Below are 17,538 nucleotides of genomic sequence, written 5' to 3'. Positions count from 1 at the left end.
CGGTCCTATGCAGGGCGTCACTGGTCCCATTTTACAGAGGGGGAAGCAGGCTCAGCGAGGTGAGTGAACTCGCCCTTGGGCACCCAGCTGGTAAGTGCCGGAGCAAGGGCTGGACCCAGGTCCCTGTGACTCCAAGGTGGTTTTCCCTCTGTACCTGGCACCTGGTGGCCTGTATTCTTAGGGGCTCCTTTCTCTTCTGTCAAGCATACATGTAATGATAACCCCAGGCAGAAGGGCTGAGAGGATTTTTATTGGGTTACAGACACAGCGGTATGGGAGTCAGATAGATGGTGTAGTCCCTGCCACCTGGAAGGTGTTGGGCGGGCTTTGTGAAGGAGGGGAGAGGGCACTTGAACTGGGGATTTACGAGCCACTGAGGCCTTGGAGGAGGAAAGGGACGTGATCAGAGCAGGAGGAATCAAAGAGTGGAAGGGAAGGAGAACAAACCATAGGGAGATGAGTTGGGAGGCGGTTACACTGACTGGCTACTGCAATAATCCAAGCAGGGAAGAGGAGACAGGCAGGTGTGAAACTGCAGACAGGCCAGCAAAAGGCATACGGGACAGGCCTCTGTGGCCAGCTCCCTTTCTGCTGGAAAGCCAAGCTATTTTCACAAGGCAGCTGGAAGCGCTCCTGGACAATCTCATCTTGAATCGACTGCATTTCATTATAATTTAAGTCTTTCTTGGGCTTCATCAAAGGCTATGAGCGTCTTGAAAAAGAGAAGCGTCTCTTTCCTCAGGTGAGGGGACAACACGCCAGAGCTTTCTCTTCTAATACAAACTAGACAAGGAGATGCGGCTGAGCTTGGCAGAGCCTGCTGGAGAACGCTAATAGACTCGACCAGAAGAGAATTATAGAAAAAGACAGCTCCGGAGGGTGTGGGGGGAGGGAGAGAAAGAGGCCCCGGGACTGCCAGCCCCATGTGGGCTCAGAGGGAGCAGGGATCAGTGTCAGGGCCCAGGGCCTGGATGGGCTCAGCCTCTCTGCCTGGGGACCAGAGAGATAAGAACCCTTGCCCCCAGCATCCCTTCTGGTCAGTTTCCAGTGATCCCATTAATTATGGAGGCTCAGGGACTAGAATGGAATCCATGGCGTTTCCTGCCTCGCGAGGGAGGATGGAAGTGACCTAGAAACATTAGCGAGGAAAAAACCCAAAAAACGAAAATCTCCACATAGCTTTGACACTCCCACCAGAGGCTGGGAAGGGGTTGGGGGCGAGCGTGTGGATATGCGTGTTTTAAAATATTATCCCAGGCGGATAGAGGTCCCAGGAACCCCTGGCTTCTAAGAAGATGCCTTGCTTTGATACAGTCAGATTATCTTCCTCCTGCCTTTAATGAAAACCAGTGCTGGTCTCTGACTCCCGAGCTCAAAACAGCCTTCGCTGGTGACAGAGGCCGGATTTCACCGCCGCACAGGCTGGAACTGTTCTCAAATAGGAAATCGAAGACCCCGAGGGGAAGGAGGGCAGGGGGGCAGGAGGGGCAGAGCAGGAGCTGAATGCCGAGTCAAGGCTCAGCCACGGCTGCTCAGGCCCTGGAGGAAGGGAGGCAGGGGTTCTGGGCTCGCCACTGGCAGCCCATTTGTCCCCTGCCAGCCAGCCCTCTGCACCACAAGGTGCGCATCCCAGCTCTTGTCAGAGGCTCCTGCGTCTTAAGCAGATGCCCTGTCATGCCGAGCGGGGAGCTGTCACCTCCACAGGGCGAGCGCCATCACTCAGAGTGCACATGGTGGCTGCAAGGCTGCCGGTCCGCGGGCGCTGGGGGGCAGGGCTGGAGCTGGGGCCAGAGCCCAGGACAGGCCAGAGGTGGCTTCTAGAAGGTGTTCCCCGGTCTGTCTGTCTCTCTCGCTTTGTCTTCCTCTTTATATTTCCCATTGAGTCTTCGGTCATTTCACCTCATTCTCTCTCAATCTTTGTCTCCTTCCTCTGAATCTCTTTTATTCTCTTAAGAAAAATGGCTGAAGTTGTTAAGCCAGCGATCAAACCCCCCGCCGGGGCTGACTGGAGCAGCGTGGTGACATCTGGTGCTCTCTTTCTCTGCGGCAGACACAGTGGGCTCCCCGTGGAGAGGAAGGGCAGGGAGGGGGCAGGGTGTGGGGGCGGAAATCAGTGCAAACCGCCTGGCTTTCTGGGCTTGGTGACAGGGGCCTGCACCGGGGAGAGGGCCAGAGCAACCCACAAGGGCAGCCTCGGGCTCCGAGCGAGCAGGCGTTCTGCACGGCCAGCCAGGCCGCCACCCCAAGGGAGGGAGCGGGTCTGTTAGGGGCCACGAGGATGCCCGGTGGAGCCAGGAGGCTCTGGAGCTGTTGTCTGACACGAGCCGGTTCCCTCCGCCTTTGCGTGAAGTGAAAGGGGCAAAGGACAAGCACAGAAGACCCCTGAACTTGCGGCATTCGGAATGTCCCTTCATTTAATCCTCCCACCAGCCCTGGGAGGGGTACTAGTCTAGTCTGAAAGATGAATGAGGCTCAGACAGCCCACGGAATGGCCCCTGCGTGCCTGGCTCGGAGGAGCCGGCATGCTCATTGGCCTGTGATTTTTCCAGTAGCATTTATTCCTGTAGCTGATGGAAACTTGGCCCGTGGCAGGTTCAGAGGAAAGGCAATCAGGGGAGGACGCGCTTCCTGAAGGAAATGCTCAGGTGGGAGCCCACAGGTGGGGAAGGTGGAGGGAGGCGGGAGGAGAGTGGCGCAGGAGCCTGTGAAGGACCCGTCCCCTCCAGCCCCACCTGAGTCTGCCTTTTAGAGGCAGGTCAGGAATGTGGCTCACGGTGCCCTGTCCCTTTTGAGTGATGGCAACATTCTTTTGCTCCGAGGGAAGACGAGGAGGAGGAGGGAAAGGAAGAGAGACAGAGAGAGAGAGAAGAATAGCCTTTCCCACTTCCTTTCACCACCCCCTGCCCACAATGGGGGACTGCGGGCCGCCAGGAAGGACAAAAGAGAACATTTACTGAGCCCACTACGTGCCCCGTGTGCTTCTCCCCATCACAACACCCCCATCCTTATTTTACAGAGACACAGAGAGGTTAAGCAATCTGCTCAGAATCACACAGCTGGTAAGTGGCAGAGCTAGGGCCCTCACTCCCTCCATTTCCCGGGTCCCCAGCTGTGTGCATGCTCTCTGTCTGTCTGTCTGTCTGTCTTCAAGCATGGAGCTGGGGGCAGGGTGGTCAGGGCGAAGGGACATACACAGCACCAGATCCACTCAGCCCCAAGGCTGGCTTGGGAGCAGCCGAGGCTGAGCCGGGCCCTGCCGCAGACAGAGGACAGAACCAGGGGCGCCACCTGCCTCCCAGCACCCACCAGCTTGAGGCAGTGTAACTGGTTACACCAGCCGGCCTCCCTGCCCACCGGGAGCAGACTGCGCCTGGCATCTTCTCCAGGGGGCGTGGCCAGTCGAGGCGGCGGCTGAGCTGGGAGGGGTCTGTGATGGGTGGGGACCCAGGGAGTCTGTGTTATAGACCCCAGCTGGGGGGTTTACATGTTTACACTCTGTGCTAGGATATCCTTTGGCCCCCAACCTTATGAGCTGGAGATGGAGGGTGGGGGGCTTCCGTGGTGCCACCTGGACGGGCCCTGAGGGCGAGGGTGTCACCTGGTGAGAGGGGAGCCGGGCGCCAGAGGAGGGACTGACACCAGACGGGTCAGCAGGGCGTCCTTTTGCACCAGCATGTGAACCGACCATGATCTGAGACGTCCACGGAACATAACGGCACCCACCACGTGGCTCTCACGTGAGCCCTTCGTGGGGAGCTAACACGTGGCTGAGGAGCGCCAGCATCCAGGCCGGGTGAGAGCCCGCGCCCCTCTGACATGCTCGTGACAACGAAACTCAACTTGGGTCCGTGCCCCTGACGGTGGATGCTCTTTATTTAACCCCGACTGATGTGTGGCTTACACCTACGTGAAAAGGTTTCCGAACTCTTTTTTCCAGAATCAGGAGATTCACGTACAAATCAGAGGGACTGGCTTTCCCAAATGCCTCTTCCCACGGGCTCCACCTGGCGGGCTGGGGAGTGGGGCGCCCCCTGCAGGCGGGGCAGGGCCGCTTCCCTCATTCCTGCCCCTCTACCCGCCCCCAGCCTGGCCCCCAGCACGGGGTCTGGGACCTGCCTGCAGCCCCCATAGCACATTCCTTCTGGTCCTTCACAAAAACTCAGCAACTTCCCTGCTCAGGAAAGGATGGAGGCAGCCTGCCACGAGCGAGGGAGCCTTATCCTGGGTCTGCAGGTGACAAATGACATATTTCTTGAAGGGACACCCAGACTGGACGTGCAGAGCCTGTCATGGTGGCAAATGGTGTCCCGACCACCTGCTCCTGAGCCGCCGGCGAATCCTCTGGGCCTGGCCATCATGCTCTGAGGGTCAGGCCAGGTGGTCCCCGGGCTGTGGAGCCCATGGTGGTTGCCATGGGAACAGCGCCGGGCTGGGCCGGGGAAGGCCGGCTCTGCCCATCACAGGTTCCATCTCCTTTCTCCTTTTCCAGTTCTCGTTCATGGGATGGTTGCAGAGCACCGGGAACGTGCCAGGCCCTGCCCGAGATGTGAGAAGGAGACTAAGACTCAGGCCCCTGCCTTAAGGAACCCCTGGTTCAAGGAGGCGACAGGAACAGACCCCACGTGACCTCACATCCCCGCTGGCTTTGCAGTTCAAGGTCAGAGAGAGGCCCAGTCCAATGCTGAGAGCTGAGAAAAGCCTTTCAGCTGAGGCGACATCAGAAAAGTTTCATGGGGACCGTGGCTTTCAAGCTGGGCCTTGAAAGTTTCCAATAGGGTGAGGGGATCAGAGAGGGCGTTCGGGGGTGGGGGGAGGGCGGGCAGGAGTCAGAGGCTGGAGGTGGGGGAGCACAGGGAGGGAGGGGGCCTGGGGCTGCAGGGGCATCTTCGAAGTGGCTGCTCTGCAGGACGTTAACGTGGCTGCTAGTTCCTCTATGGTCAAATGAAAATGGGAGGACTGGGTTAATTTCCAAGAAAGCGTAGAGAATACGGACTTTTCCAAGTTTGTTTGTTCGCAGGCCCTCCTTCTGCCCCCTCCCTTTTCATTTGCAGCTGAGGGAGCACCCGTTGCGCTGGGGTGGGGGGTGGGGTGGCAGAGGAGGTGATGGGCGAAAGCCTGGATGGGGAGCAAAGCCAGGTCGTGCAGGGCCTCAGATGCCAGGGGCAGCTGTTCTCTGCAGGTGACAGGAACAGGAAAGGTTTCCAGGCAGAAGGTGACATGATCAGCTTTGCTAACATTTGAGAAAGATCGGGGGCTGCTCGAGGAAGAGGAAGACGGCTTCGGCCCTGGACCAGTAAGAGGACGGGAGAGCGATGAGGCAGGGGGCAGGGAGAGAGCCGGAGGGGAGGCGCATCTGATGGCCTCTCGGTGGGGCCGCCGGGCACTGCCGGTGTGCAGGAAAAGTTATTCCCATGATGCCCGGGCGAGCAGCCTCCTAAGAACCTCGGGGGTCAGGCTCCACGAGCTGGGCTCAAACCCCAGCTTTGCTCTGGACTCCCCATGTGGCCTCAGTCAGGTTACCTGACCTCTCTAGATCTCAGCCTCCTTGTCTGAAAACGGGGCTCATAAATAATATTCACCCGGGGCGGTAAGGATTGAGTGAGTGCTCAATAAATATTAGCTATTATTAATTTTAATATGAAGGAGGTTTTATACTATTTGTACAAAAGTCCAATTTGGGTTTATATTCCTGAACTCTGAAATGCTGTTTTATTCTTCCAGGTACGTACAGTAACCCCGCTGGGCTAGGACAGTATCGGCAGGAAGAGGCGGTGGGGGCTGTCCGTGCCTCCCGGCTGCTGTGACAGAACAGCGCAGAATGGGGGCTTACAGACCGCGGTTCACGTCTCACGGCCCCGGAAGCTGGGAGGCCTGAGCCTGGGGCGCTGGCGAGTTCCGGCGTCTGGGGCGGCTCTTTTCCTGGTTTGCATCGAAGCTTCTAGCTTTAACCACACGTGGGGAGGGGCCCAGGGAGCTCTCGTGGGCCTTATTTAGATGGGCGCTAATCCCATTCACAGGAGCCCTGCCTCCTCCTGAAGGGCCCCCCCTCCTCACGCCGTCACAGCGCTGTTAGGATTCAACACAGGAATTTTGGGGAACACGAACATTCAGCCCGTAGCAGGGGCCTCTGTTAACCTGCGGATAATAGTGATTTGTAATTAATGACTCATTCCCGTGTCTCCAGCACTTTGAGCAGTTTCTCCAGTCACATCGTCCCTCAGCGCCATTGGAACCTGGAGCCTGATGCTCACTTGCTGACCGAGGTTTCCACTGAGCAGCAGGACCGAGGACCAGGTCTGGCTGGGAGTCATCACAGCCAGGAATTGAAGACAGGAGACGGGCTGAGGAGAGGCCCGACCACCGAGAGCATCGTTCAGAGAAAGGGGCGGGCTGAGGTCAGGGGACCCCCACAGCCTCTCCCTGGCAGCTGGGGGCAGAGGCAGAGCTCACGGCTCTACTCCCTGGGTGAGGAAAGCCCGAGGGACCTGGAGTCACCCACCAGCCAGCCTCCAGCCATCTGTCTCCTGGGGAACAGGAGCCTGCGGCAGCAGCTGCCTTGGCTCGTTGTCCACCAGATCCATTCTAGCTCCCTCTCGAGCTGTAGAATTGAAGGTGGGCGCCTAGCGGCTCAGCCAGACTATACTTCCCGGCCTTCTTTGCGGTTAAGTCACGTTCTCGCCAGCGGGATGGCAGCAGAAGTGAAGTGTGGTCCATCTGACACGGAGCCTTTCAGACCACGCCTCACCTCCTCCTTGACCTCTTTTCCCTCCCCGCTGTCTACACCCAGCACAGGGCTGAAACCCAGCTTCGTCCAGGAAGGTGTTTACAACGCCCCAGGACTGGTGGAGAAACATGACAGAGGGGATCGGTCTGAGTCTCCAAGCGACCAAGTGAGGAGATCCATGCACCCAAAGCGACTACAAAACAGACACGGAAATTTCTTTGTCCTTTATGGTACGGGATGTTGGGGGGAGATGGATGGCAGAGAGTCTCTTTGTTACAGCAGCTTAGCTTCCCCCAGCTACCACAAAGACCCGCCAATAGATACGACAGAAGAGAATAAGATGCCAGGAGGTCGCTTTTGAATCCAGGACCACTGGTTTCCCTTCTAGAAACAGTTAACATCTCCTGTTGTCAGTTCACATTCAGTACTTTTCACCGAACCTCCACCATACGTCCCGCATGAGAGAAGGGCTAGGGATACAAAGAAATGGAAAACAACAGAAATCTTCAGACTCCGTGACCCATCGCAGTGGGCCCTCCGTGAGGGCCTCGTCCCGTCTCACCTGTCACCTGCGTTCCAGCTTCACTGGGTCCACACCCTTTGCCCAAATGGGACATGAACTTTAACGTCTCTGCCTTTGCCTGTGCTGTGCCCTCTGCCTGGTGTCCCCGTCCCTCCTTCCCCAGGGGAAGGGCCCCTCATCCTTCTGGATGTCCTCCTGGGTATCGTTAGCTTGTCTTGGTGGGGTCATATTACCAGGAAGGTGCACATCCCTCTGGTTTCTATTTGGGCTCTTCAGTGGGTCCCGTTCCACTTTGAATGTCCAATACTGGACACAAGGCCGGCAAGGAGCAAGCGCTCAGAAGCTTCCATCCATTCGACAGGCACTGATGAGGCCCCCAAGGATGGGAGCCAGCGCAGAGAATAAGACACACCGTTGTCCTCAGGTGGCTTCTGTTCTAGTGGGGAAAACAGACACTAAACAAATGTTCACTCTAGCAAATATAAATTACACAAAGTGATGAACAATGTAAGAAAATGAGCCAGGCCTGGTGCCAGAGCACCTTGGATGGATGACTGCTTCCCGATGGGAGGTCAGGGCAGGCCTCCCTGAGGGAGTGCCGTAAGCTGGGACTTCAAGGGAGTGGACGTTAGGGAGGTGAAGGGGGGTTGTCTGGGGTGGGGATGGTGCTTGAGGAAGAAGGCCCCGTGTGTGCAAATGCCCAGAGACAGGGAAGATCTCGGAGTGTGCTTATAGGATAATGAGCGAGGAGAATGGCAGGAGATGGGGCCCGGCTGTGTGAGGATTTGGGGTTGTATCTCCTGGGCACCCGGCAGCTATGGAAGGGCTTTGTGTAGAGGAGTGACCTATGTGGTTTCCATCAGCAAGAGAGGAGTCTACTGCAACGGTCCAAGCCCAACCCGGTGGAGCCTCGGACTCAGGAGGTGGCAGTGAGGGAGGAGACAGGTGGGCAGGGATGTGTTAGAAGTCAGACTGAGGTACGGGATGCGGGAGCTCAGGGAGATGGAGTCAGAGTGGACTCCTGAAGGTTTCTGGGAGAGGGGAAGGAAGGGTACAAGAGAAGAACGAGGAAGGAGGAGGGCCGTGTCTTCAAGAAACGTACCCAGAAATCAGTCAGAGCCGTAACAGATGGTGTGTAAGGCAAATTGAATGACCGGGCAGAGCTTGCGAGGGAAGGACACCATTTGCCCGTTGAAACCAGTGCTGTCAACAGCAGAGTGAGGGAGAAGAGAATTTGTTAAAGACTCACGCCTACCGAGAACGGAGGCAGCCCACGTGTGCGTCCCTAGGGGACTGGTTCAATAAATTAGGGGCCTCTCTTAACAGACTCCCGCGCAGCCATGGAAAAGAACAAAGAAACTCGATGTGGCTGGCTAAGGAACTGTCTCTGAGACAGACCGTGAAAAGGTGAGGTGCGGACAGTGCTATTGTACGCGACCATTTGTGTTAAAGTGGGAGAAACCTATGGATATAAATATATAAATATAGAACATACATTTTTTTCCTGAATATAAATAAACTCTCTCAGAAGCTACAAGAGACTGAGAACATCGGTTGTCCCAGGGAGGAGAGCCAGAGTTAAGGAAGATGTTTCCCTCTGTCCTGTGCCTCTTGGACTTGCAACCATGAGAATGAATTAACTATTACACAATTAATCATTATCATTGAAGAAAGAATATATTCCGGCTTAAAGATTAACCAGCTGTCTCACGCAATGTGTAGATCTGACGAGCTACTGTCCGGGGGACTTCCGTCCACTCTGATGAGCTCCCCCCGACAACCCCCTCCCCCTCCTGCCCTCTATTCCCCCACCCCACCCCCCATGCTGGGGACGTAGCTGTGAGCTGGGGACCTCTGGCTCTGTGCCATCCTGCGCTATAAACCCAGGTGCAAAGTAGGACCCTGGTACCCGCTGCAGGCTTCTACAGTTCCAACTGTTGCTGTTAACATTGATTTTTTTTTCTTGAAATCACCTAATATACAGAAAATGTACGGTCAGTTCCACAGCAGCAAATAGCCGAAATCAACTCACTCCGAGGTCAGAATTCCAAGCCAAAAAGTTTCCACTGAAAACAGCTCCATGTGACCCCATGGGGGCAATCCCCCTTGTGTCCTTGAGGGCCCAGAGTGTGGGGAACTGAGGGAGGCTCCAGCCACTGCTGGAGAGGGAGGGCTGGAAGGAGCCCCCTGTGTTCTGTACGTGAGTGGCCCCTCAGGGACCAGTGCTGGCCCCTGGGCTCAACTCTGCATGGGGCGAGGCGCAAGATGGGAGAGAAGCACGCACGTGATTTGCAGGACCTGGTGCCAAATGAAAAGGGGAGGTTCCTGCTCAGAAAGCATCAGAGATTTCAAGGTGGCAACAGCAGGGCCCTGTGTGACCACACAGGCCACACCCCCACCCAGGAAGCAGGTCCTGCCACCCTGCAGGGTAGGCAGCCCAGATGAGGCTCGACGAGGCAAAGAGCAACACGTCCGGTCACAGGGCAGCTTAGTGGAGGGAGCAGGATTTGAACCCAGGTGAAGCCCATGCTTCTCGCACCACACTGCCTTCTAACAGGATTGCCAACGTGGGGCACTCCGTCCGAGCAGGGCCCTGTCCTAAGCGTCATCCACATATTCATAGAACACACACAACCTCCTGGTAAGTGCTGTTATTGTCTCTGTTTACAGAGAAGAACGTAAGCACAGAGAAGTTCAGTAACTTTCCCAAAGACACACAGCGACTGAGTGGCAGAACTAGGGTGCAAACCCAGGTGGTCTGACCCCCAAGGCACACTCTCCCACCCCACTCTCCTGGGAAGAGGCGGGCTCTGCAGAGAAGGTTCAGGGGCCTGAAATCAGCCCAGCCGACCAGGGTGGGCGGGTCAGCCTTGGGAGCAGAGGGGAAAAGGCCAGAAAGGGCTCGCTGTGACCTGTTTCTAGATTTGTCCGGGACACCTCGGATGTCCTGCGTCATTGCCATAGGCCGGTTGTGCAGGTCCTACACACTCCGACTGCTTGTAGGAACGTGGGCGGCCCGTCTTCAGGGATGGCCTTGGGCTGATGAGACAGCAAAGAGGAGGAAAAAATAACGGAAAATACGGAGAGAAACCTCCGCCTCGCCAGCTTTTCTCCAGTGTGGGCAGGCGGTGTCTAACACCAGGGCAGCGAGTCCCCACCCCAGGGCCTCCAGCAGTGGCATCTCCATCCACAGAGACACGAGCGCCCAGCCCCCAGCCGCCTGCGCGTCCTTACCAGGGCACCGAGACTCTGACCCAGGGTGAGGAGGGGGTTGGCCCCTGGCAGGTTAGGGAAGAAACTGGCATTTTGTGCCTGTGGCTAATAGGGAAAGACAGTGCCTTAGTGGGAGGCACGGGGACTCCAGAGAAGCAGGAATCAGACTGACTTTAAACCCTGGCTCCTTCTCATCTGGGTTCCGTGGGAGCCCGGGGCTAAAGGTCCTACCACGTGGCTCGTTGAGTCCTTCCATGAACCCTAAGAGACGGAAGGTTATGATTCCCATCTTATCAGTGGGGAAGCTGAAGCTCCGAGACAGGAAGTCATCTGTCCGAGAACTCCACGATGACAATGGCCAGCCTGGACCCAACGACAGGTCTGTCTGACCCCAGCGCCTGAGCGGGCTACCGCCAGGCTATTCTGTTCCGCGAGGTGACCTGGGGGGGGCTTCCATTTCCACATCTGGAAATGAGGCCTGAGCTGCTCCGCCCCTGGAATCCGTTCCCGCTAAAAGGCAACGCTGTGCGACCAGCTCCTCGCTCTGCGGCCGGTGCGGAGTCAGGTACTCGAGAGATGAGCGGCGTTGAAGAGCCTGTGGAACCTCCCACAGCGGGTGTGAGGCCTGTTGCACAGTTTGTATGGTTTTATTTTATCCCAGATACCCCGCGTTTGGACCTTCCAGATTCAGCACACTCATGGATGTAAATGAGATGCAAATCAAGCGGTCCCCAATAAACAGAAAACCAAACATCTCTGACTGTAGCTCTTATCTCCTCCTTCTGGAGATCAGGGGGATGGGCTCTCTGCTCACGTCTGTCTGATTTACTGGTCACCACCGGTCCTCCCAAACAAAGGACGGCATCTCCAAGCACCCGCCATGGCAGAGGTGCTTCCAGGGGCCCGGTTCTGGGGCCCTCCCTCCGTCTCTGCGTCTTCCAGAGTCAGGCCCTCACAGGCCTTGATGGAACCCACTCAGAAGATAAGGTGAAATTCCCCTCTGCTCAGGACTCAGTGACCGGGATGAGCTCTAAGTGGCGGCCGGACCAGAAGCCTCCACGTGACAACAGAAATTATGACACACACAGGAATAGCTAGAGCTCTGCAGAGTACGATGAGGTACAGACGGCCGGCGTGGTGACAGCATGTGAACACCCACAAGCAACACAGCCAGCTGAACCAGGTGGGTGGACAGAAAGCCCCAGGCCAGCCCAAGGGTGATAGTGGCAGTGGACCCTGGGCATCTGGGAAGCAGTGGATACTACGGCCAAGGAGAGCACCCGCCCTCTCTCTGGCTGGCAGCCCCCCGACCCCGTGCAGGAGCTACAGGCCCGGAGAGGCTGGTATCTCAAAAGAAGCTGCAGACCTTGATTTCTGATGTGACATTCTTGATTTCCGGTTCAATTTGCTGTCATACCATTGAGCTCAACCAAAGCTTGGGGTCTTCTGGCTCACAGACCTCCTGGTTCTAAACCTCTAAGGTAGGTGCTTCTCAACCTTTCCTGGGATCATCAGACGCTTTGAAAACATGATACGTGCAAGTGCAAAGAAAAGCCAGGGTGTGAGAAGATATTTGCAACTCATTTAACTGCAAACAATTGATGCCTAGAATATATTACAACAAACACAACCCAAAAATCCTTTAGGACACTACTGATAAAAAACCATACAACTCAACGGAAAAATGGCTAATGGGCTTGAACTGTACTTTACAGAAAGGAAACCCGAATGGCTAATAAACAAATAAAAAGTGCTCAGTCTTGCTAATCATCAAAGAAATGCAAATTGAGTAACTTTACCAAGCCACACACTCCCCAGATTGGCAAAAATGAAACGTCTGACAATATCGACATGGGGGACACGTGGAGGAACGGGAACTCCCATCCACTGCTGACGGGAATGTCAACTGGTGGCAACACTCTGGAAAACGGTTGGGCACTGTCTGGGAAAGCTGAATGTGCATGCCCGCCATGACCCAGCAACCCCCCTCGCAGTTGTTTTCCTTAGAGAAACTCTGGTGCGTGTACAAGAGAACGTGCCCAGAACATTGTTCATAAAAGTCAAATCCTGGAACCATCCCGAATGTCCAGAACCCACTGAGCTACAGTTACGTGGGGCAAGACTGCAGAGCAGACCTCAGGCTCACGCTCGACGGGGGTGGATCCCAACGACGGAGTGGTGTGGCGTGCGAGAAACAAGTCGGAATATTTACAGTATAAATCCATTAAAAGTTCACAAACAGGCACCACTAAGCCCGGTGCTGTTGAGCAATACGTTCATAGGTGGGAAAACAATAAAGAAAGCAAGGGAATGATAACTTTAAAAAAAATGAGGATAGTAGTTACCTCTCGGGGGAGGAGGGAGACACAATCAGGGAGGGCCCCCCGGGGGGCGTCTAAGATATTGACAGTGTCCTATTTCTCAGTTGGGGGGATTGGTACACGAGCATCCATTTCATTAGTCTTTACGTTAATCATGTAGATTTTAGGTACTTTACGTATTTATTCATAATAGAATAAATAAATCTTTTTTCTTTCTGCCATTTAAAAAAAAATCTGACGAAACCTATGGATCCCACTTCCAGAACAATTCAAAAGCATCCAAACGCTCCATTTAAAGGCCGACGGCTCACAGACCCCTCAGAGATCCTCCACGGGAGGAGCTCACGTACGTTGCTATGGTCGATCCACACATCCGTCGTCCCCGGGGCGGGGTGGCCGTGTTTATTTCACTGGTGCAGTGGTGCAGTCAGGGAGCAATGTGGATTAGAATGTTCCAGCACTTCAGAACCAACCCAGCCCCCCCAAAGAGGACTCTGCTCATTGGCTCCCTCCCCTCCCTTCCTGGAGCGTTTCTGCCTCATTTTCCCCTCCAGGGCCACAGCTCTGACCGGCACCCCTAATTGCTGGGCCCTCTGCTCTCCCCCAAATCTCGGTCCCTTGGCGAAGAGGAAAGTAAGAAAACACCAGAAGGTAGTTAATTGCTTGTGTTACAAATAGTACCCTTGCTTTTTAAACCTTAAGAAGATAATGATCTGTTTTTGGTGTATTAAAGCTTAGTTGTTTAACTGGGGGAATAAAAATCAATGTCAAAACAGGGGAGCCCAGAAGCAGAGTAAACATTCTCGAGAAGCAACGTTGCGAGGTGGACTCAGAAGCTTCACCATGTGGCTTGGGGAAGCCACTTCTTCCCTCGGCCGTGGTTGCCCCTCTGTTCAGGAGGAGTTGGGCTTCTGGAAAATGTCTAAGTAATCTCCAGGGCTGCCATCCCAGGGTTCTCACCGCCAGCTTCATCCACTCCATTCTGGAAGCCACGAGACGAGAGCAGTCTGCCTCAACAGAGCCCAGTGCCTGGTGCGTGGCAGGGGCCCAACTAAGAAAGTTATTGACTGCCTCTCTTCTTGTTCCTGTTCCTCCAGGACCTTCCACAGACTGAGCCCTTGGCTGGCCCTCAATGTTGCTTTCCTCATCCGTAAAATGGGGAGAACCACGTAGGGCCAGTGTGAGAATTAGACGAAATATGTAAATGCCCCTTGCCCAGTGCCCAGCACACACTAGGTCCCATCCAGTTGGTTCCCATTGTGCCTTCTCCATCGGTCACCTGAAATAGTGCCGGGGTTCCGGCTGGGTTCCCCCTCCCCCAGCACACACAGAGCAGCTGCTCCATCGCCAGGACTGACCACCATCCCCCCGGATGGCGCAGAGTGTCAGGCAGGCTGGCACGGATGCTGGCCAATCACTCCGGGTGGCCAGGAACTCCGGGTGCCAATGAAATGCTAAGCCCTCCACCCCGGGGAGCCCTGACAGCCTGTTTGTTAGACAGCGTCCCCAGGGGCCCTGGGGCCCCGACACTCAAGGAGATCCCTCCACACCTCCCTCCCGCGGGCCAAAGCCGCAAAGCTTGAGTCCAAACGGAGGGCGCTTCTGCCTGGAGAGTGGTTAGGGAAGGTCAAAAGTGGGAGACTAGGAGAGAAGGACAGAGAGAGAAGGGAGGAGGAAAGAGGAGGAAGAAGAGAAAGGGGGAAAAAGAGGTTGAGAGAAGGAGGCCAGAAAAGAGGTAGTCGAGAAATTGGGGAGTAGAAAGAGCCAGAGATGGTTTCAGGGCCTGGTGGTGGGAGCCTCGGATAAATATGACTTTGTATCAGCAGCTTGCCTTATCGTCTGCATCTAATTTGGCCTGGGTCAAGGAGGCTCGGTCAAGAGGGCTACCCACTGCTTCTCTTGCCTCGAGGGAGACACACGCTTAACCTCCTGGGGCACAGACTGCCGGAGACCAGGGGACCAGGGCTCGGCGTCAGAACCCGGAAGGGAGGCTGCTGCATGCCTAGACTGACGGTCACGGCTCCTACCGGGTGGCCCTCCCTGCACAGGCCTCGGGTGGTAACAGGACCGCTGTCACCTGGGGCACTGTACTGCGCCCTGAGGTTTCCCCACGTCCCACCCAGATCTCTAAAATCCTCTCCTGTATTCAACTCTCCTCAAGGTACCCAACTTGCGGGAGCCATCTCTTTCCTGCCAGGACCACCTGAAACAAACACATCGTTTGTAACCCTCAAGCGAGCCCTGCCTCTGGGTTATCCCATTTCCACATAAGGGAACTGGAGCCCAGAAGCTCAGAGAGGGGAAGCAAGCAACTTGGCTGAGGGTGCACAGCTGGTGACGAAGGAGCTGGGATCAGAACCCACATCAGCTGGACTCCCAAACCTGGCGTTTTTATGTTGCTCACAGAGAGAGAGAGAGAGAGAGAGATGTTCCACAGCAGGGATGGAGGTCAGGGAGCTCAGAAGTTAACACTGCCACCGCCTGCCTGGGATCTCCCTTAGCTGGAGTCTCAGAGGCGGCCCGGAAACCTTCCTCCCTTGCCCGGAAAGCCGTGTCGACCCTTTCCACCGACGTGTCCGCATGACATCATCCCTCCATCCTTGGTCCCCCTGCCAGCACCCTGGGTCAGACCTCTCTAACTCCCTCCCGCCTGGGCCATTGCCTGGCTGGGCCTCCTGCCTCCATCAGCCCACCACTGTGGGAGGGATCTTTCTAGAACACCCCCTCGCATCGACACTTCTCCTTCCTAGCATCTGTCTCTGCGTCGTCACTGCCTACAGGATAAAGTCCATCCTCTTTGGCATCAAAACCCTCTGCAGCCCGGCCTCCGCTGACCTGCCCCACTGGCCTCGTCACCGCTCCTGCCTGGCAGCCACCAGAACATCCGCAGCTGGACACGGGCCCGCTCCGCCCCCTTCCTGGGTCTTTGATGGACTTTCTTGTCCATCTGGAGCACCCCTCTGAGTCCTCTGTTCTGGGTAAGCTCCTATTTATCTTTCAAGATCAAGCGGATGCCGGATCGGGGAGGGTCCTTGGCTCTCCCTCCATCACCACTTCTCCTGCCCCCTCCCCCCCTCCCAGAGACCCTCTCTCCACTGTTGCCCCCACACTGTTAGCTCCTGCCTTTGGTGAAGCGTTTTTTCTGCTGCCTCAAATCCCGCGGGCAATGAACCGAGGCAATAAATCAAAGATAAACCATGACTGTCTTTACCCGGCATCTTACCTGCCCTGTGCTGCTCTCTCTTGCTGTCCCCTGGACTCTTGAGGGCAGGAGTGTCTCCTCACCCTCCACGTCCCCAGGCCCGAGGTCGGCAGTGCTCAATACATCTTGCCAATCCAGCCACTAGGATGAACGGTCCCCCGCCTGCAGGAATGAGAAGCCTTTGGATCTGGGCTGCTGTGCGGCCTGAGGCAAGCCCCTGAACCTCTCTGTGCTCATTTCCTCTCCCTTATGCCTGAGTTTTAAGATCTGCCACTTGCTCGTAAACATTTGACTGTCCCTTTCCTCCCCGTCCTCAGAGCCCAAACCTTCTCCCAAGTCTCGAGCACTTTATATTTTATGTTTATTTACAGCTTTCTTTTCAGTTTTCCCCTTTGAGTTTCCCGCAGTCTTTCTGTTGTTGATTTATTTGCGCTCAGAGGAGAGCTGGCTGGATCACAGAGGCGCCGCTGGCAGAGCCTGGGAGCCCCGTGCGTGCCCATGTGAGTTCTCTCATCCGTAAAGGATTCTGCCTCCTAGCAAGCGTGATGGGTCATGGGAACACACAGGCCGGTGGCGGCAGCCCGGACAAGGACTCCGAACCCCCTGGAAGCCCAGCTGGGGGGATCCTGGACCGCCCTCCCCCTCTTCAGAGAATCATCAGGCAGGATTTGGGGCAACCCACATCCCTCTCTCGTGATTCACTTTTCCCTGGGGGGCCTCCCCCATGTCCCCTGGCCTCCCCATAAACGCACAGCCTCTCCCAGAGGCAGGAGTCATCCAGACGCACTGTGTGAAATATCGGGCTGGTGGAGGATACCCCCCGGCAGACCTGGCCTCCCCCGTTGCCTCATTATAGCAAGCTTTCCCACACACGGCCTCCCATTCGGACACCCTGGGAAGCTGGGAAGCCATCTGCTTATAGTAACGTGACTTATGACTTATGGTTATGATTATGATTCCTTTTTTTTTTTTTGCAAAACATCTGCTTTAACGGGGAAAATGCTATCCGGAGGAGTGGTGGGCTCTAAAAATGCAACAGCAGGAAAAACTGCCGCTAATGGTCACTACATGGAACAGAGCCTCAGAGATCAGCAGGGCTGTCACGGAGGCGGCTCAGGAAGTGGCCTGTGACGTCCCTGCCAGGGCCTCAAAGAGACCCAGGCTCAGCCCCTGCTGGGGGAGGCAGCCCTGGGAGACCGGCCTCCTAGCAGAGGGCAGTCCCCTCCCCCAAGCCCTCCGTCACCTCTCAGCCCGCTCTGGTCCACGCTGTCAGTGGTGGGAGGGGGCAGGGACCCTAGACTCTGGGGCCAACAGCCCCTTGTCCGGCTGCTGGCTGAAGGAGGATGCCAGCGCTTTCAAACCTCCCTCTTTCCTCCAATTACGAGATTAACAACCCAACACAGACGTTTTCACCCACTTTAACTCCTTCCAGCAGCCTGGGCTAACCAGAGCCCTGCCTGGGGAGCCCCTGGGCCGCCTGAGTTCAGGGACTTGCTGTGTGACCCCGGGAAAGTCCGTTCCCCTCGAGGTTTCCTTCTCTGTGAAATGAGGGCTT

General features: G+C 56.0%; 1 long non-coding RNA gene across 2 annotated transcripts; it reads right to left on the bottom strand.

Moving 5' to 3' along the window:
- Positions 1–5,614: 5,614 nt before the first annotated feature.
- LOC111775898 (uncharacterized) lies at positions 5,615–16,142 on the bottom strand. Of its 2 annotated transcripts, XR_002811869.2 has the most exons (3): positions 16,005–16,142; positions 7,481–7,683; positions 5,615–7,194 (listed from the first exon to the last, which is right to left on the bottom strand). It is a non-coding gene; the product is annotated as an uncharacterized lncRNA (long non-coding RNA). The 2 variants fall into 2 exon arrangements; XR_011423630.1 differs by having other exon boundaries at positions 5,615–7,683.
- Positions 16,143–17,538: the final 1,396 nt, after the last annotated feature.

Source organism: Equus caballus, chromosome 12 (assembly GCF_041296265.1).
Source record: "Equus caballus isolate H_3958 breed thoroughbred chromosome 12, TB-T2T, whole genome shotgun sequence".
NCBI lineage: Eukaryota > Metazoa > Chordata > Mammalia > Perissodactyla > Equidae > Equus > Equus caballus.
This window is presented reverse-complemented; position numbering and strand designations above follow the sequence as displayed.